Here is a 22,145-nt window from a genome sequence, read left to right on the forward strand (position 1 = left end):
ATTGTCTGAATATAATTTAAGGATAAGTCACATTGGGGATGTATTCCACTTAAACCCTGCTTCACTAAAAGAGACATACAAAATATGTGACAGTTGAGGGAAGAGGAAGGGTGCAGCTGTGTTTTCTCTAATATTGACAGTAACATAGCTTGCACAGTATTAGGTGATTCAGCAAGTCTGCAGTTCTGTAACAAAGCAAAGCTCTTGGTTTCATTTGTGTGTTGTATCAGGCAGTTTCTCCACTTCACTGCTGTCTGAGCTCTGGGAACAATTGAAAATACATTCATGCTGGTGCTTGAGCTGAATTATTTTCATATTCTGAGTTTTTGAGTATCAAAATCTGCAAGCTTTAAGAATTAGAATAAAAAGTGTGGTATTGTAAGAGCTCTTGGATTCCTTCTAATAATCCACTTGACATTAACAAATAGATTGGAAGAACTGTAAATGCTGTTTCTATAATGCTGCCCCTGGGTGCATTATGGAATTTTCATGGATAATAAAGATCATATTAACAGAACCCTTTCTAAACATAAAAATTACACTGCTTCCCTATTGCTTCATGAATTGGTTTTCCTAATGTTTAGAGATTAGAAAAGCTTACTTCAATATCTAATTTGTAAACTAACAAAGTTTGTTTTAAATCACTGATTAGGACTATTCAGAAAGCAATCCACCTATTCATTGCACAAATATTGGAAACAGTGTCTGAAGATGAGCTGTCTTAGCTTTCAGAAATTAATTGCCCCACAAAATCCTTTGCTGGAGAAAACACCTTATCAAGTTCTTTCAAAATTTCACTTCATGTTATGCTACTTTTTAAAGTGTCAATTGGACCAGCCCAATCCTTAGTCCTTTGAGGATATTGATGCTGGGTGTATTGTGACATAAAGTTCTTCACTGGTCAGTGAAGATATTTGGGGTAATTGAAAAGATTCCTATTTACCATTTCCATTATTTACATAATTTAGACAGTTTATGGAAACATTCATTATTATTGAAACATGATATTCCATTATTATTAAAACATGAAATGTACTGGGTTAACTTTGGCCAGCTCTTATTACTACATGATGTATTGTTGATGTTTCTTACTCCTGACTTAATTTCATTTTAGGAGTTGTTGGTGACTGTTGACAAGCAAGTTCTGTGGATCTAAGGATCTGTCCCATAAAGAAAAGTACAACTGCAGGAATTAGAGCTTTGCAAGAAGGTTTGGTTTTATATGTGTATTATTAAGTTCAGCTCCGAGTTAGCAGATGTTCATTTTATAAAATAATGTATATGATACCTATTCATTCAGTAAAATTTAGTGTACAAGGTCAAGATATGACAAGATAAGGGGAAGATTAGGAAGGCTGAAGATGGTAAATTGTCACAGATTGATTAACCAGTAAAAATGAGAGTTGCTTTGGTTAGAACGAATGGTGATCGTGACCTGAAAACAGAAGGTGCTTTAAAGGAAAGACAAATGACCAAACTTCTGCTCAACGTCCTTTCTGTTAACTCAGGCTGGACTGACTTTTAAGGCTGTATACTACAGGCATAAGCAAAGTGTGTTAAAAATCCTTCACAAATCAATATTTAATTGTTTTTGCCTACACTGAAGGGAGTTGAAAATATTTCAATATCTCATTCATTCTTCAAAAATGTCTGTGTCTGATGGAACATGATAAGGGAATTCTAGTGAGGACATAGAGTTACAATATGTAGAATGTAATTAAAATGTTGTTGTTGTCTTGGATTATACAGGCTTTTTACAAGGGCATGGAGTGATAGTACATGGGATAATAACTTTAAACTAAAAGAGGGTATATTAAGATAAGATACTACAAAGTATCTCCCTTTGCTGTGAGGGTGGTGAGGCACTGAAAGAGGTTGCCCAGAGAAGTTGTGGATGGCCCATCCCTGGCGGTGTTCAAGGCCAAGATGGATGGGGCTTTGAGCAACCAGAACTAATGGAAGGTGTCCCTGCCCATGGCAGGGGGGTTGGAATTAGGTAATTTTTAAGGTCCCTTCCAACCTAAACCCTTTCATGAGTCTATGGTTCTATGGTGTAAGCTCTAAAAGGAGACTTGCTATTGTGCTTCTCTTTATTAACTTGTTGTCTTTCCCCAGTACTGTACACTGAGCACAGAGTGAAAGTCTGAATAAGCCAAATGTCTGATCTACTTACTCAACTTCTTTGTTTTATATAAGGAGGCCTGATGATTTTCAATTGAGAAGATCTCTTTTGAATCTGGTACACTAGTTGTTCCATAAAAGCCTGAAGCTGCCCAATCTTAGAATTACTTTATTGTTTTTTGCCCTGTTGTGACATCTGCATTTTGTTCATCTGCATGAAAGACATCTGGACATCTGCCTCTGTCCTCCTCGGAGACCTTCATGCTAAGTATCTGCAGTTCCACGATTTACCAGCCACTTTGGCTGAGATGCAGAGTTCTGGAGCTGTGTGCAGCTGAGCTGGTGGCTGCTGGATGGTGGAGAGGTATATGTCTTCTTCCCTTTTTCATGTGTCACAGCATGGCTGAGGCTATGTCCATCGTTATGACTGGCTTACACCTTGCAGTCTTTCTGTGACCCAACATGAAATTGCATAAGTGGGATTTGAGTCATTTGAGATGTTATGAGTATAGAAGACAGGGTTACTAAAAATTGAGAGCAGTTCATCATTAACTCAACAAGTTAGAAATTAACATTCATAAGCAAGGCTTTGTCATAAACTTTTTTAGAAGTAGTACTGTACAATTGAAGTCTGAAGAAATGTGCTGAAAATCCCATCTAAAGTCTTAAGATAATTTATTTCAATAGGCATGTTTATAAGAGTCTCTAATCCATCTGCTTTTTCTTTTCAAACCAAAAGTAATTAAACGTACCTGTGGTTAATTGTAGACTGCTTAACAAATTCAACCTTGGGGCATAGTTCTAAGTTCAAATAGCTACTGAACTTGCTATGTTTCACTCAGTAACTTTTTTATAGTCTGGCAAGTTGAAATCATCAGCTTCTTTCAAGAATCCGTTTACTGGGAGGCCTGAAAGTTACCTGGAGCAGAGATGATGAAAATAATGAAGGAGAGGACATCTGCTTTCAAATGCTCCCACGACTTTACAAGTCATAGCCCTTTGCCACTAGAGGACAGCAAGACCTCAGGAAAATGGGGTTGTGTGAGGAGGTGAGAGAAAAGGAGAGAAATTGCTTACACAAGAGTTAAGAAAGCCTTAGTTCAGAAGTTACATGCTTCTAAGTATAATCAATTTTGTTAAAGATTGAGTCCATTCTGGAAGATATTTCAAGACAAAATATGGAGGAGGCAGATAAATGCTGAAGTTTTAATGTAGTGCTTTGTCTATCAGTTATACATAATGTTATTTGAAAAGTACAATACTAATTATCTTTGAGAGCTGTATGCTGTTTCCATTTAATTAATATATAGTTTTTATTGATTTCAGTCAGAATAGAGCTTTGCTTTGAAATCTTAAATAACCTGTAGGTGTTCTGATTTTTGATGAATAAATTAGATACCCTTATGTAGAAAGGTTCTTACAGCCTGTTATTTAGTATGAAAATAATAGACTGAACACACTGAAAAGGAATCTTCTGTCTCTACACTTATTAATCATATTTATGCCTGTGACTTCTAATGCAAAGACTCATTAAAGGTTTCAACATAAACTATAGGAAATGCATTCAGAACAGTGCAATTCATAACCAAAGTCAAACTTTTCACTTTCATGACTTTAGAATGTCAGACAAGAAAAACTTTTTTAATCTTTATGGTAAGTCACTTGGTGATATTTCTCCATTATGGGTTCAAAAGCCTCTTTGAAGTGACCTTCATTTGTCATAAATCTGAATTGAGTTTTAACTGAAAATTACACAATGAGTTATAGTCCTAGAAAGAAGAGCTCTTGAACATCTGTTTTGTCATCACTGAATCATCACTGAACTGAGAAGGACATATGACATTTTGCAGTCTCATGGTCATGTTATTCCAGGCCAGTTGGATTAATGTATATGATCACAAGGCTGAAGAACAACTAATCTTGTTCACCAGAAAGATGGGGTGAAAGTGAAGGAAATATACAAATAGACAGCGAAACAGACACACTAATAACAAGCAATTGCTGTTGCCATGCTCTTTATTGCTTCAGCCTAGAGCTAGAAAACGACAATGGTGCATAGCAAGGAATGAATATAGAGAAATATGCTGAAAGCTGCACCTAATAATTTTGATGATCACTTAGGAGTGCTCTTTAAAAAATCTTGTGTTAGTGGGAATGTGAAATTCAGTAGGACCCAAGTGAAATTTCATGAGTACTTCCTTGCTGCATGGTTCATCCCCAGAACATCTGCCTTCTTGGCAGTGCTGAGTGTCCCAATAATTTATCCTGTTCTGGATTTGCAAATTACGTATCCTAAATCTGAACAAATTTTTTCTTTGCAAACACATGGAAATGGCACTGCCAATAGGAACGTTTACTACCTGAGTGTGTTTTTAGCTTTTTTAGCCTGGAGCAATTAGGTTCTGCATCTTTTGTTTCCCAGAAGGTTGCCTTGACCAAGGAGCTATAGGCAGGACTGGGCTCAGACTTTCTGCAGCTGTGTGGGGAGAACTAGTATGTCATACAGCAGAGAGTGCCTGTTTTATGGGACCATAATGAACTATAGGAGTCATGATTCTCTAGATTCCCCTTCTCTTCCAGCAAGATAAAATAAGATGTATTCTCTCTCCGGATGTACTCAGCTATACCCAGATGAGGATGAAATGAACTCTTACTTCATTTTAGATGCCTCATTCTGGGAAGCACCAGAGATCTCAAGAGTGATCAGGTATAAACCACAGTCATTCTTCATCATTCCTATAGGTAGCTATTGTCTTTGTCATTCTGTATTCTGTCTGTCATCAAGTGTGACTCTGCCCTTGTAGTCTCTAGAGAAGTCAGACATTTAAAGCCACAGAGTGCACTGTCAGGACAAGAGGCTTAAAATTTGGTGTTACAGTGCTAGAAGATGTCATATTTAACTCTCTTTCTAAGGTACCAATTTAGCAGTGTCCTTAATCATACCTAATCTCTAATCATGTCAGTATTTACTTTGAAATCCAAGGGCTAATTCCTTTCTGAATTTTTTTCTTGCAGTTGGTGTCATCCTTATCTTCAACACAAGCAATTTTGGTTTTAGGACTTGTAAGGACAGCCACAGAGATTTTTTTTACAACTTGATCAAATGCAAAGGAAATTATGTTGAAATACTGTGAGAAGTTTCTTCAGAAATCCCTGCATTGTTAGGCTAGCGTAGAAACACCAGCAGAGGCATGGCATGTGGAATGTTGAATCCATCTTTTAAGAAAATAAATACTAGAAAGCTTCCCAGAAGTTCTTAGTGCATTTGAAACTTTAATTTCAGATCTGAATGAGGCCCATCAAAGGATTATGTGCTCTGAACTTCCAGAGGCAGGTCCTTTCTATCTAACTGGAAATTAAATACTAAGTTCCTTTAGTTTTTCATTGATAACCCCAGTTTTAATTATGTAGCTTGAAGTGCTTATTACAGAGGTGCTGCTATATTTTATTATGTGTACTGCTAAACAGGATGCAATTTCAAGAAATTAATTAGATAGTGTGGAAATTGCTGAAATGAATGAAGAATGTTAGATATTTTCCATGGAGTTCATGTTATTAGCTAGAAAATGTAGTTACTTGTGTGCTACATTAGTTCTGCATTTATGAGCTGAAACTGGCAACCGCATGATGTAGAATTTTATCTCTAAACCATTATATGGCATATTTTTGAATCAGTTTATGTAGTTTCCTAAAAATTTTCTCATGCTACTGGGGAAGCAGTTCTTTTTAGTACTTCATTTTCTATTGTGTTTAAATTTTCTATATGAGACATGTATTGAAACCAAATTACATTTCTCTTTTTATAACTACAGCAGATTCTGAATATCCTGAGGCTATACCTGACTGGCAGACAGAAAGATTAGCATAATAGGAGTGGCTGGAGAACACTGGAAATGCAAATACTCTTTTAAACATATGGAATTTTTAAAATGTCACTCAAATGAAGAAGGATTTCGGGGTCAGATATATATTAAGTTACAGCTTATGCCTTGAAGACTTCAAAAGAAAGGACATACAACTTCATTTCTGGAAAGTTATTTGCCCAGTTGTCCTCTAAAAACTTATTTTTTCTCCCTTCCAGTCTTCATTCCCATGTCACCTTTCACCATCTTTCAGTACATGCCAGAGGAATAGTCAGACAACCAGACAGACACTACTAGGGCCTGTTCACTCCTGATACTCAAGTATGAGTGCTGCAACAGCCAGACACTTCTCTTCACTCTTTTAGGTATTGCTCTGCACCACAAGTATGATTTCATCCCCAGAAATTTAGTATTCTGCAAAAAAAAAAAACAAAAAAAAAAAGGAAAAAAAAACCCACAAAAACCAAAACCAAAAAAACCCACATCCAGCAACTGCTGTTTGAAGAGACATCACCTCCAACAACTGCTGTTTGAAGAGACATCACATGATGAAGGAAAGGGAAAAATATAAGAGGTATCTTTTTGACTTGGGGTCAACATAGATGAAAGCATATATTCTGGCAACCAGGAGACTGCAGTCCCTCTCATCAATATGTCTGTGGTAGGAAGCAGAGCACAGGTGTTTCAAATCATGGAGAAAAGGCCAAGTGCTTGGTGTGAGATATCATCTTTAATACTTGCTGGTATCTCAAGTGCTTTAGAAAACATTTGCAGTCACGAGGGCTAAACTTCTTTTTGAAAGTTTCTGCTCTGCACAAAGAAAAGAAGCAGTAATGAGAAGAGAGACCTAATTCCCCGGGGCTAGTTTCTAAGAGTGAACAAAACAGGCTTTTTCTATGTGTTTTAAAGACCTCTTAAGGTCCTTTTAAGACCTTTAAAGACCTTAATGAATTGAAAGGGGAACCAGGCTATAAAACATCATTTGAATGTATTTATAAACAGTAAAATATCATTTTGTTCTCAAGCAAAGTAAATAAAGTCATGAAATACATAGCTCAGACCTGTCAAAAACATACTGCCTTTGAATCAGAAGAAGTATTTCCCACTACATCTTCAAAATAATTTCAAAATTCTGTCTGGCAATGAGACTAGTCTTCAAAACAGTAACCCTACCTAGCTTTAAACTGTTAAATGTCAGAGCTGAGCTTATGTTCACAATGGAACTAAATGATGAACAGCACCAATTGAATGACCTTTATTGAGTAAACAATTTGTTGCAGTCTCTGGTGAAGCCTTTCCATCGACATGCCTTTAGAGTAGAGGATACGTTAGAATAAACAGTACTGATAGCTAACAGTAAAGGAAACATTCAAAATACTACTTTATTTCCCCATCCTCCCTAAAGCCTGTCACTTCATTCTCGTGTATCTGCTAAAGAAATGCCCAAGGCTGCTTGAAACATTCAGAGATTTCTTTGAAAATTAAGCTGCATGGAAAGGAAATTGAGAACAAGGGCACTCTTCTTCCTGCTACACAGGTGATGGGAAATAACTGTAATTTTTGGGTTAAGGGCCATGTTGTGTCAGAAAGTCATGTAGCAATGAGCTTTTCTTTTCCCTCACAACACTTGAATAGCTTGGAAATTAACTGGGCACAAGTGAAGTACCTTTGCTTTGAGGTATCATGGTAGTGTTTCCTCAGGGAATCAGGAGTACCAGGGTGGGACATTCACATCTAGTAAACAGCAAACTCATGTGCTGGGTTTCTGACCCAAACATCTCCAAAGTCCTTCTGCTGGCAATGTTGCAATGCCTTTTTGAAATTGCATTCCAGAGTCCATTCCCTGCAGAATGTTCTATGAAAATAAGGTCATGTCTCTGTTCTCTTCTTGTTGCAGTTCAGTGCATGGTATTAACACAGAGTAATGTCACAGAATTACAGAATATGCTGAGTTGGAAGGAAACCACAAGGATCATTGAATCCATGTCCTGGCTCTGCACAGGACCCTCCCCAAGAGTCATACCTTGTGCCTGAAAGGATTCTCCAAATGCTTCTTGAACTCTGTCAAACTTGGTGTTGTGACCACTTCCCAGGGGATCCTGTTCCAATGCCCAAATACCCTCTGGGTGAAGAACCTTTTTCTAATGTTTAACCTAAACCTCCCCTGAACCAGCTTCAGGCCATTCCCTCAGGTCCTGTCACTGATCAACAGAGAGATCAATGCCTGCCACTCCTCCTCCCCTCATGAAGATGTTGTAACTGCTGTGAGATCTCCCCTCAGTCTCCTCTACTCCAGGCTGAAAAAACCAAGTGACCTCAGCCACTCCTCACCAGGCTTCCCTTCCAGACCCTTCACGTTCCTTTTTGCCTTCCTCTGGACACTTTTCTAATAATGTGTTTATGTTGTGGCTCCCAAAACTGCCCCCAGCACTTGAGGTGAGGCTGCCCCAGCTCAGAGCAGAGCAGGACAATCCCCTCCCTTGCCTGGCTGGTGATGCTGTCCCTGATGCCCTCCAGGATACTCTTGGCCTTCCTGGCTGCTGGGGCATTGCTGACTCATATTCAACTTGTCATTGACCAGGACCTACCCTGGAGAGAATACTGCAGTGTTTGGATACAGCTTTTCAAAGGCCAGTGTGTGCCTTTGGTTAGCCTGAAACATAGAATGGTATGTAAGTGATTATGGTTTGTTTTTCTGAGTATAGGCAAATATGTGTTCCATATGAAGTGTCTCCTTAGGCACCAGGCACTTTTCAGAAGAGTGTGAAAGCAGAATACCAGGCTAAGAACGCAGCTCACAGACAAATGTTGAGAGCACAGATGGGTTGCAGTGCCTGAAGCCCACAGGGAATGAGCAACAGAGTTGAGCATGTGTTTTCTTCCGTGATGCTTGGGTAGAGACTGTTTTTGATTGTGGGTTCTGATTTTGTATTTCAGTGCAGTCATGAATTTGCATGGGGTTCAAGAAGTTACCTATTCAGTTAGTCACACTATAGGGAAATTTTGCTGAATGTATGAGTATCTTGCTCTCTTATAGCATGTTGTCATCGGGGGAGAAGAATTGGAGTCTTCTTTTGTCAGTTATTTAAATCAAATTGATGAAAAACAAATGTAGTAAGGAATCAGGTCAGTGCTAAAAAGTTCCTTCCCCAATTCTGTGCTAATTAATGAGGAATTAACTTAGATCTGTGACAAATTCAACTAAGAAAGTAATCAGTCTTTCTGTGTGATAAATAAATTATTTGTCAACTTGAAACCTATCAGTAAGTTCATCAGGTAAAGATAATTGTTCTGTGCATGTTCATGCTTCTGATATTAATTCAGCTGTTTATCTCCTTCTGTGTGTTTGCTCCTCATTAGCTGTCACATGCATAATTTATGGTCTAGTTTTTCATAGCATAGATTTCTGTACATTGGTTCCTGTATATCTTCTTGTCAAAAACTTAAAAACCAGAGGATCATATCATACTAATGTATAAACCTGTTCAGAGTGACTGAAAGAAGCAGCGTATATCCCCTGCAAATGGATACTGTCTCTTTGCAGGGTTCCAGCTACATGGAAAGGACATGAAACTGTTTGATTGATTTTTCCAGTAAGTTATGCATTTATATTTGATTACCTGAGACATCTAAAGTTCGTCTAAAAAAAGTTGTGCAGAATTTGGAGTTTTTGATAGGGTGCTTGGCAGTGTTCAAGGTCATGTGGCTGGGTGACCTGCAAGAGCTCTTGGAACAGCTGATGTATTACAGTAGGACAAAAGAATGGGAAGAGTAGGAGGCTGCAGGGGAGCAAAGGTGGAAGCAGGAGCCTGCTCCAGGGCAACACATTTAGATGTAAGTGGGGAGGTGAGAAGTGGATATTAACAGAGCTACAAGCAGCTACCCTTCCATATGGTTAAACAGCTGTGTTCTTGCTGCTCTCAAAAACAAGTTTTCCTATTACAGCTTGGAGCTGATTAATTCAGAGACACAATCCAGACCACAGCATAATGAGGCAGAGCCTTGCTTTCTATCTGGGTTATGATATTTAATTAAATACCAGGTAAAATTTTAAAAAGACCTCTAGGTGACTTAGAAATCTAACTTACTTTTTCGTCAGATTTCTTAGAACAGTGTTGAAAAATGAAGCCTAAATACCAATGTCTACTGTGGGGCCGTAATTATTTATTTTAAAGAACCTTAGTGTTTGTTAGGAAATATAGAAAATGAGAAATATTATTGTTGCACTTTTCCTTTAAATCACTTGGGCCAGATTGTGAGAATGAAGAGTGAGCAGTGATACTGGCAGAACAAAGTGAGAATTTTACTAAAAATGTAAAGGAAAACCAAAAGGTGAAAGAAATTGAGTGCCCTGAAGAATTATTTTTCTTATTACACGATTCTTTCCTAGACCCATAACACCTCTGAATAGATTATTCTATTCTTAATTTTTGTATCTTAAAAGTCTACATTATTATTTACCCATCATTTGTGGAACCTTGCATTTTAAATCTTCACTAATGTCTGCTGTAAATACCATGTTTGCATTGATGAAAGAAATTATTTTTTGGGGGAGGTAATCTTTTTCTTCAATCCCTCTTGCTTAGCTTTGTTATAATCCTTTAGGTAAGTATTTTAAATAATACATATTAAAGACAACGGAAATATGGAATAAATTTTGAAGATTTTAGGAAGGTAGCAAAATCTTAAATGCAGTTGAGATATTTGCTGACACATCTTTGTGACAAAATATACTGTATAACAAAGCTATAAAGAACGGTAAGATTGCATAATATTTGGATTTGAGTGGTTCTTCTGGGCTTTTGGTCCTGAGATGAAGTACATCTATTTCAGATGTAGTTTCAACAGCTCTTGTTTTTCTCCATTTTAAGTAGTGCAAATATTACTGAAGCATCTGTGTACAGACATAGGTAAGAGTCACTCATCCATGTCTTTTCTGCAAAGTTGGTGCAGTTAACAGGGCTGCTGATCCACAGCCTTCACTCTTTAGATTTTCCTTCTTCTTCCTGTAGAAGTAATTCCTTCACACCCACATTAGCCTGAAATTAATGAAGACAGAACAGAACCCAAACAGTCCCACAAATGACATGTCATCTTGAGGTGAGGCTGTGACAGGAAAGGACTTTCTACAGTTTATGTTTCTGCTTCTGCAGAGGAAAAGCTCAGCCTGGATGAAAATAACTCTTTTACATATTTTGTGGGCTGGATGAAAATTGTAGTATAGTGTCACACATGGCACCATTTTCATTACATTTCATAGTTTTGTAGAAAACAGCCTACCTTATTTGTCCACTTCTTTCAAGAAAAACTGTGTTAAAATACTTGAATTGTGATAGATCAATGTCCATATTGCTTATTCATATTTTGCCTCAAGCCCCATGAACTTTATGGAAAAATAGGTACTGCATTCCATTTTTAAACTACATACTCATGGAGCCTCATATCCAAAAGAACTTGACTCTTAAAGAAGTGACTCCTAAGTGTTCCACTCAAATACATACCCACTTTGCAAGCAAATGTGTGTTTCTGAACAAAACAGATTAAAAACTTAAAGGTGCTTGGGAAAAACTAGAGCTTTTCACACAAACATAAAGAATCACTAGCAACATCACTGAATCTAATAAAATATGTAGACAGAGAACTGCTTTTCCTTAAAAACAGAAGTGAAAAATTCTCTCCTATGAAAATCTTCAAAAAGAAAAAGTAGGATTATTTCAATTACACAGTTCATGTCAAATTTTCTAAAGAAAGTGTAATCCTGTGTTAATGCATCTTTTTTAACTTGACTGTACAAGGTTGTGTTTGAACCCAAAAACCTCTTCAGGAGTTTTATTATCTCTCTGAAAACTCTGGAAGAAGAGTGAGATCATACAAATGAGACCTTGCACTAGTTATTTTAAGTCTTTCAAAAAGAGATTTTGCAATCTTTATACATCAGTGGGGTTATTTTTCTGTGTTTGCAGAAGCTCTGTCTTTTAATATGTTTTTCTTTTTTTCATCACTTTGAGCACATAAGGTTATAAATCTCTTTTAGAGTGACTAATGATAAAATTCTTACAAACACAAATGTAAATACATCAGAACTGCATTTTCTAGGGTGGCAATCCTGCTTCCCTCTGAATTTTTTTGTTAGCATTAGATTTCTTTAAATCAATTAATTTCCTTCGACTACAATGTTCAACTAGATTCAAGGACTGAATGAACATTTTCTTTTTTTTTAAATCTTCGTGTCAGGTGACATGATTGTTAAATCTTTTCTCATTGTGGATACGGGATTTGAAAAGGGGGGTGGATTGGGAAGGCAGCATGGGCATGGAAATTAGAAACCACTAAATGAAGGCAGAGGACAAAATGGCATGAAAGGAGAAAGTGTAAAATAAATGAGATAAAGAAGGATATAGATGAGAATTCAGTTTCAGAAAGTCAGAAGAATGTATCTGACAGACCACAAAAGCAAGTGCAAGGGGCAGAGTTGATTGAAAAAGAATTTGCTACATTGCACATTTTCATCAGAACCAAGCTTTGCACTTAGTTGCACAAGCCTTCAACTTCTCAGGTACACTGGTTCCATCGAATGGAGCTGAATTGATCCCATCTTTCTTTTGCCTGATACCAATCAAAAGACAAGAAAATGAAGAAATTCCTAGGGCCCAGCAGGCTATGAAATGCATTTTGAATAATGCAGCTACTTCTACAATACCAAATTAAATTTATCAGCTTAGTTACTATGCCAATTAGCTATAAATATATCTTGTCATTAGGTAACACAACAGCTGTATATTTGATATGATTTACTTTGCTTCTGGTGGCAAACACTGCTACATCGTAGTGCCAGATTGATTTTTATAAAGGGATTTCTAGCTGATATAAAATATCATTCCACTCACTTAAATCCATACAAGTCTCAGTTTAGGTTGGGTCTTTGGCCAAAGTATTTGATAGCTGATGCCAAGAAAGGTAATAGTAATGCAGCAGAAAAAAGAAAAGTGAGCAATGAGAGATTTTCATTTTACAAAAAGCTTATCTGATTTCTGACTGAAAAAGTTATGAATTATAGCTGCAAGCTCCCTTCTTACTGAGCAGCTCATTTACTTTAATGTATGCTGACCATGGAGTCCTGTAAACAGAACACATGACTGCATGCCTTAATTCTACCAGGGGAAAAAATACTTCTACATACTCATTTGCTTTACTTTACATCAAAGAATGGCAATGAATTTAATTGTCCAGTGAATGAGAACAACAATCTGCAGGCTTGTTTTGTAATATTGATAATTTTACAGTGTTCAATTACTCTGATTCCCATCCTGTCATAAAAGAGATTTATTAATTTAATAGAGAGACATTATTTGAACTTATTATTTTGGATCCATATCAGCTTGTTTTTTCTCAAAGTTTCTAGTAAATTGGAATCCAATGTTTGTATGATTTCAAGATAGTATCAAAAGGCTTTAATTATTTGTGCGGCAGTTGGATACGAATTTCTCCAGACATTTCTGAGGTTTGAATCAAATCCTCCTTGGAGAGGATCTATGAACTATCACTGATCATAAAAGAATTAACAGACTGAAATGAGTTAAACTGTTACAAAGTATATCAGATTTGCAATGAGTGCCCTGGGTTACTACATTGGCTAAGGAGAATGGCATAAAGTACTAAAATTGCATGAACAGTGAGAGATTTCTTTACTGATGAAGTAGATAAAAATGCAGTTTCCTAATTTTCATTGACTTTTAAAATTAATGGTGTCCTACAGAGCCAAGTGCTAGCAATTTAAAAAAAAGCAAACCCAAGCCCAAAACCCCACATATGTTTGAGGTTTCCTCTTTACAAATTTAAGATTAATTGTGTTTGACTATATCAACTTCAGTGTGATTTTCAAACACTATTAATTTTACTTAAAGGAATATTGAAGCATTTCCATAGATTCTAATTTATATTTATGTCTAACCATATCAGAGTTTTGACAGTTGCATTTTTCCCCTGCTGATTTTATGCTTTTTTAAAACTTTTTCCCTCCATCATCTGTATGGAACAAAAGCAATCTCTGGGGCTGATTGTCATGGTACTTTATTTCCATACTTTTAAACTGAGTGAAAAGAAAGTCATGGTACTTTATTTCCATACTTTTAAACTGAGTGAAAATAAAGAGTCCAGCTACATAAAGATTTCCAGAGCAAAGTCACTCAGTGAACATGTTCAATAGTAAGCATTTAACAGAAGGAACAAGGACGCTGTTACACTTTGGGCTTATATAGGCTCATAACTCCCCAGCAGGCAGAAACAGTTGAAGCATAGACTGTTCATATTGTCTAAAATGAATATATGTGGTAAGCCTTTGAAGGAAAAAGGTCTAATTTTACTGGTTTTAATGTCAGCGAAGAAGAACCCAACCTAATGTTTTAGACAACTGTCACCTCCTTAAATGGCATACATCAGTGGATAATGCAAAATTAAAAGCAGTTTTGTTTAAAGGCAAAAATCAAAGAAAGCTGTGCCCTATTAACTGTTCTGCAGACCTCTGTATGTTCTAAAATGCAATGAACTTTGCTGATGCCATCGTCAAATTGAAAAGAAAAGTGAATTTGAGTGGTTCACAGAACATCAAACTTATAGTGTTGTTTATCAGAAGATGTTGAAAGACTTTGGAGAACATTCACAACTCTTACAATGAGGCATCTTCAGTTTGAGTACTTTGCTGTGAAAGTTGTGGCACTGTATAGTCAGAAAGATGTGAATGCCAGATAATGTTTACTGAAATAAAAATTCTTATGCATTCCATCATGCTGAATCTTTTTACAGAGTTTTAAATTATTGTGCTGCATGTACTGAAGCAGTGTGTTTAGATATGACAGCTGTGATATTTCACTACACAGTATTTAATTAATATAGTATAATTTAATACTTAAATAAACAGTCTTATTTAATACTTTAAATAGTATTTTCTAAATATGGAAAAGGCCACCATGTTATATATGTCTCCTTGATATATGGATATGAAGTATTTTAATAAAGTACCTTTTAAATTAAATAAAGAAGCTTTAAAATATTTAAAAATTCTCAGTTCTTCTCAGTAGTGGTATAAATTATATGGAGTAGCAACCATTTCATTGTAGTGCCTTCAGTTTTCTTAAAAATAATTTGACTTCAGGAGGGAGCCTCAATAAACATAAAGCACAGGAGAGAGAAAATAAGCCCTTTTCAGTGCCTTTCCAGTAAGTCAAGTGATGCTCATGCACACTTTGTTCAGCATCCCTATGGAATTCCAGCAGTGAGGCCTTGTCCCTCGACTGGGATATGATAGCTCAGATTTCTGTATCTATGAAGAATCCTTTTTAAGTCATTGCTGTACACCTGAGTGGTTTTTTAATCACAGTTTATCATCTCTTCTATTTGTTTTAGAAAACCACAAGTATCTAACTATATAAAAATAGGCTTAATATGATTCACAAAGACAGGGGAAGCTTAAGAAAAGGTTGATGCCATAAAAATTGCCCTTTTAACACAATAAGGTCAGTGTCAAACAGAGTTTTTAATCTTGTTTCAGGAAGTAATGAAATGAAAACAATGCTGTTCTTGATTTCAGGTTCACCATTCATAACATGGCTTTTTCTCCTTGCAGAGAGAGAGGGGGAAGAAATAATTCTTATCATACTCTCTCTTCATCATAATAAGTAGGCAATTGCACCTGCAGGTGAAATCTACCAGCTGTAACTGGTAAGACCAGATTTTCTCCGCTCTTCTTTGAAGGAAGACATTGACCACTTTGCTGTATGCCTACAAAAAAAAGGGGGTTTTTTTGGCTTTACTGTGCTCTGGTAGTTCAGCCAGGTGTCTTGTTTATCTATGCTTGCTTTTTATGTCCTTATGAAATAGGTATTCAAATAGTGTAAGTAACTCATCGATGAGCTACGATATCAAAGCTTAAAGAAACATTGAATTACCTTTGTTTAACACCATAGCTTGTACAGAAGATTGTAATTATTTGGAAAGGGGAGATGGAGAGTCCATAGCTTCCCCATTTAGAAAGGAGCATTTAAGAAATCATTTGCCTTATGTTTATTGTATGACATTAAATGCTAGGAAAGGCAACCATAGATTTTTCAGATCCACATCCTCTCAGATGGAAAAGCATGTTTGAGAAACCAGGTTTTAATAGCAAGAGTGTTGTTATGCTATGGGTCTCAATTTGTTGAGAACTGTGCACAAACAAAAAAATTAATTTGCTTTTAGCCTATAAATTAAATCTTAAATATAAGTCTACGTATCATAAAATGTGTGTAAATGAAGAACAAAAACGGGCGGACAAGGTTTCAGTGGGCTGGTTTTGCTCAATCTGATAGTCCATTGTGTTAGCACACCAGTACAGCAAAGAGAGATGAAAGGAGAATAGCAGGGCAGCTATGCAGATGTTAAGGTTAATATATGCCCAAAGTATCATAGACAAGAGGAAGGAAAGCATAAATTATGTTGCTGTTCGGTTTCTTGCCTGTTCATTTAGTAAGCCTAAAATGAATTCGGCATTGACAGATCACCATGTTAGTAAATTTGTTTGATAGGTAGAGATACATGTACACACTCTGAAAATTCATACCAGGCTTTTCTGATTCCTTGTAATAAGAGAGCCAGTGAAAGGATGCAAAGACACAGCAGTTAAAATATGAACTAGGAAAATTACTTTTTCAGCATCTTTCTGGATATGTATGAGCAGAGCCAGCTTGCACTGATCAGGACCAACAGAAAGGAGGTTGCAGTATTTCAAGGTAATGAGATGCAGATCCCATGGTTTGATAGCATGCACAGAATCTTAGAGGCAGAGTGGAAGTTTCTAACTTTATTGAGATTCAGGTGCAATGTGGGTGTGAGGATTTTAGAGGGAAGTCTAAATCCAAAGTAGTGATCAGCTTCTGTGGTGAATACTGATGAGAGAGATTTGGTGACTAGCAAAGGAAACAGAAGGGAGAGATAAAAAGAAAATGTAAGAATGTCTTAGTTTTACTCATGTTGATGAATCTGTGAGACAGGAGACAGTTGAGTCATTCAGTTTAACTCATATTGGTGAATCTTACTGGGTGAGTACATGGCTGTCCAATGTATTCTTAAATAAGCTCCAAAGTTGTGGCTTCTGCAGCTTATTTACTTCTGCTACTTACCTGTCTTTTAGTGATTCATTTCCCTTATCACTAAAATATTGTTTCTAATGCCTAATCTGAATTGATTTTGCTGCAGGTTGTATGTCTCCTTCAGCCCTTTTTTGCCACATTAACTATCTTTCATATTCCTCATGCAAAAATAACATAGTCACTTCATTTACTCTTTCAGTCCTTGATGGAGGTAGGATTTTGAGCTAGTTATATATTGAATTGGTTCTTAAGTTACTGAGGTTCAGTTTCAGTATATATTCACATTTCTTCTTTCCCTTCTGAGAGCCAAGAACAGTGCCATTTCATGTAGGATCATAGAATCAAGGAAAGGATAGAACTTGTATGGAACTTTTGGATGATCTCCTTGATTCAAACCCCAGTTCAAAACAATGCCAACCAAGATCAGTTTGCTAGCAGCTTTGTCCAGTCTTTAATATCTCAAAGAATGGAGATGTTGCAGCCTTTTTGAACATCTTTTAGTAGTTGACTGCCTTCGCGGGAACAATTTTTGTCTCTATATGTTCCTATGAAGTCATTGAAGACCAAGATGTGTCTACTTCAGTGTTCTCCAGTAGCTGCTTTCTAGTATCAGAAACAAATATTGAGGAATATTTGTGTATAGTTCTTTTTGACCAATGCATTTCAAGAGCTGACTAGACAAAACATGTTCCTTCCCTATGAGATATCTGAGCAAGTTAACACTCCTCATTCCACCATTCAAGTTTGTTTTGAATTATTTTGCAAAAGGCCTGCAGAAATTTTGGTTAATCTGATTTTGATGATTTGGCTTCATGAGTTACCTTTCCAAAACAGATCTCCTCCCCCTTTGTTTTTTTCCTTTTTCCTGTTTGTTCTTGTGCTTGCAATGAGATCATCCACATTCCAGCCTTCAGAGCAAATTCTTTATGTGCAAGCTAATGTCACTGTCTCTCTTTGCTCTCTCCTATCTTCCTGAAACAAACTGGGTTAAATGTGAAGCAACCAAGTTACACATTTGCATCTCTTATTTCACACCACTGGTCATCTGCCACCTGATTTCTACCACCTTGTATTTTTTTCTTTAGTATACAGACATCTAAGTTGATCAGTGATTTGCAACAACTCTTCCTTTTGTCCTTCTCATTTCATCTTCAGCCATTTGCTCAGACAATATTTCTTTGGCCCATAATATTGGATTACTATTAGTCAAACTGGATTACAATAGAATTTTGAAAATTGAAAGAAAGCAACACTTCTCACAGTAATGTGTAGAAAACAAACTGTTTCCACGGAGTGGGCTTTCTTCTGAAATGACCTGTAGGCACATCGAGTGCTGACTCTGTAATGTAAAGAAAGACTAGAAAAGAAGTTAAATGTAACTTAATGGAAAGTCATGGTGAGAACTGATATGTTCTGAAAGGATGATCACAAAGAATACAACACTTTTGAGAACTTATTACTCGATAAACTACACCCAGAATTTTAAAGGAAGGGCTATAATCCTGTGAGATTGCAACATATAGGATGGATAAATTGAGTTTATATATATTTATTTCCAAACATAACATAAGCAATAAAACAGTTAATATAAGCTATACCGTAAGAATTGCACTAGCATTTTTATTACATAGTTAAGGGCAAAAAAACATGCTAAAGGAAGGAAAACAGCATAATTTTTCAGTTTAAAATTACTTCTAGAAGCAGGGGAAGTAGTCTAAACCAAAAAATCCTTACTTTGCAAAGTATTCTTTTTCATGAATGCTAAATGTGAAGGTCAACTGACTGTGTGGCCTCAAATTTTGTTTTGTAGTGTAATGTGGGCTTTGTTGGCTCTGATATGCAAGGTTTCTGTGATCAGAAAACATAATTATAGAAAAACAGAATTTTAGTATTGAAGGTTAATGACCTTAGTGTATTCAATTTCATGCTATCCAAAGACAATTACTCTGAGTTTATTATAAGGCTATTTTTAATCACTCCTGGACGTTTTCCATTAAAGAGAGCACTTCCTGTACTTAAAGAGCATGAGAAACCTAAACAGCTTTAAGAAAGTTAACCCTTTTTATTGCATCTCGGTTCGTTGCTGATTAAATAATCTGACTCCTAGTTGTCAAAGTTATGTGGAGTTTGTCGGGATCAAATCCCTGTGGGTGCAGTGAACAGGCTGCTGAGCTGCCTCTCCTCTCATTGAAGTCCAGTAGGAGCATGTTGTTATCATGACTAAGAAACTCTGGACAAAGTATTCAGTGGGTGGTTTTAGGCCATTGCAGCACAAGGTGTCTGTTTTCTGACTCACCTTTTCTTCTGCAAAGAAAGCCCTCTTCAGACAAGATTTCAGATTAACGTTAATTTTTGCTTTCATTCAAATCTACAATAACAGTATTATAGATAAATAATGTCCTTGTAGTTAATGTTATTTAGTATATTCAGGAACCTTGGTGCATACTAATGATACTAATTAAATGGCTCAAGGCAACTGTCAATGACTGTCAAGGAAAACTCCATCCTTGTTACTCCCCTTTACATTCTTAATGCTTTTCCTGATGGTCTTCTACTGAGTTTGACTATCCTGTATTCCTCTAAGGGCAACTTAGCTGTATGTATACAGATATATCGATATATAGGTATAGAGATATAGAGATATATACACACACCCCTAATTAGGCTTTACAATGGAAAAGCACTTTCTTATTTTAATAGTTTAAGAAAGACAATTTATTCTCATTCAACTGCAGAAGTAGTCTTTTTACTTCTTATTTGATTCTCTAGAAATATTTTCTGAACTGTTCTAGATTAGTCACACGTCTTTCTTTCAGGTACCAATATCCATGAATCACAGATCTATGAGTCTTCTAATTTAGGTGGGAACACAGAGAGGTGGCTGTTGTCTATCTGTGCAGAATGCATGTCTTGTGAGAACATCGCTCCCTTACAGCCAATCCTTCAGGTTCTCTGCTGTTGTTTTCCCTCAAGTTTAGTGATCAACAGAATTCTGGAGCAGCAGCAAATTATTTCCTGAAGAAGTCAGTGGAGTGCTGGAATCAGATCCTAATATAATACTATAATATTTCCTATAAAAAAACTGTCCATGTCTTCCAATGTCTACAACACCTGCCAAATGTTCTTTTTGTGGCATCTTACACATCTCTTTTGATCTGACATCCTGATTGCTCATTAAACTGTAACTGACAGTAAATTCTAACAGATATATAAATGTATTATACTTGTTCTGTAATTGGTATTCCATTACCTTATTTGTGTGCAACAAATCTCATTTTAGATATTTGTTATATATATTCTTTTTTTCCCCCCATGTATTTATAGATATGGTGATGTATTTCAAATGTTTTAGAGAAAAAGCAAATGGGTTAGAAATTTAATGTGATATACCTGTGTCATAAAAGGAGTTTATTGACCTTGGCAAACTATTTATTTATTTATTTATTGTCATTCCAGTATATTCTTATACAGTAACTAATGTAATAAAGGAAATACCAGGTTTGCATTACTTCTTGGATTTTTGGAGTGTTTTGTATTTCAGCTTTACTTCTGTTCTCCCTCATTCCACCTCTTCTTTCCAGTTTGGGGCAATATTTGGTCTTTGTGGCCTAAGACAGTATGTTTTCTTGAAAGATTGTATCTATAAGGCAGTAGCTTGGAAGGATGTAGTTCCTCACACAGATGTCCATTTTCACACATGTATCAATATATGTGGCCCCTTTATGTTTCCTGTGAGCAAAAGAAATGAATTGCTTTGTTTCTAGTTGCAGAGTTATATTGGTAAAAGACAGGAAACTTTTCTCTTTTTCTGTAAATTGTCAGGAAATAATTTGTGTTGTCATTTCAGTTTTACTACAAAATGAATCATTTGATATAAGATGCTTCACTCTTCTTATAGATTACTATAATTGGATGTAAGTAAGATACTTCATTGACTTGGTAAGTTGAAATGCTACTGAAACTGATCCTGTGTCTGATAGTGATCCATAACTGCTGTATGCTCGATTATTTGTAGAAAATTTTCTGTGTTAGGTCAGTTTATTCTTCAGTTTAATTCCAGGCCTTTCAAAGGCAATTTAAAAAATGACACTGTTTACAGGCAGAATCCTGTGTTCTGGTTCCTGATCCAACCATAGACTTGATTTAATTGTCTCATGGAATGGCAGTTTTCACTTACACAGTAATTGTGTTCGGGCAGTCTGCAGCTTTACAAATGCAGTGAATGCAAGGCCTTGTTTTTCAGGGAGTGTGGCAAATCATCATTGGATTGTAAATTTATGGTGGGCACTGCCATCAATGTCAGCTGCTTCCCTGGTTACCAATCTGCAGCAACAATGTAAAGGGGAAAAATGATATCTTAATGGCAACAGTTAAATTAAAGTAGTCTATTAATTACAATGGAAAACCCCCTAGACTTTGTTAGTTTTCTCTTGTGGGGTGGAGAGGTCAATTTCACTTCTCATTTATGAGACTTCTTACAAGCATGGAAAAATGAATCTTCTATGTCACTTTGATTTATATTATATTTCTAGGATGACTCCTATTTTCTCCTTTAAATATTGTGAATGCGAACCCATTATTGCTTTGTTTCTGCAACTATGTTCATTGCCATTTTGTTTCTTGAAAGGAAGCAGACACAAAAGTAATTTTCCAGAAGCTTGTGACTTTCTAATTTTAACACTTTGAGATTTAAAAATCAAATCTCTCAGAAAGAAAGCAGAATAGGAAAATTTGGTTTCTACTTTCCTTCAATTAATGCTCTAAAACAGACTTCATTACTGAGCACTAAAACCAAAATTGCCTGGCTGTATTCTGAATAAACAAGCTATTCTTCTAAGCAAGAATATATTTTGGAAGTCAGTGCACCTTTGAAGACAGTAAAGACAAATTCAGTAAAACAAATTCTGACCATCTGCAGGTAAGATGAGTAAAAAATAACCATGCATATTTCACAATGACCTCAGAAATATAGTAGTCTAGATATGGATTATAGGTATGGCTCAAGTATTGCATTGCAAAATTTAAGATATTAACATGA

Source organism: Onychostruthus taczanowskii, unplaced genomic scaffold (assembly GCF_017590055.1).
Source record: "Onychostruthus taczanowskii isolate IOZ18803 unplaced genomic scaffold, ASM1759005v1 scaffold28, whole genome shotgun sequence".
NCBI lineage: Eukaryota > Metazoa > Chordata > Aves > Passeriformes > Passeridae > Onychostruthus > Onychostruthus taczanowskii.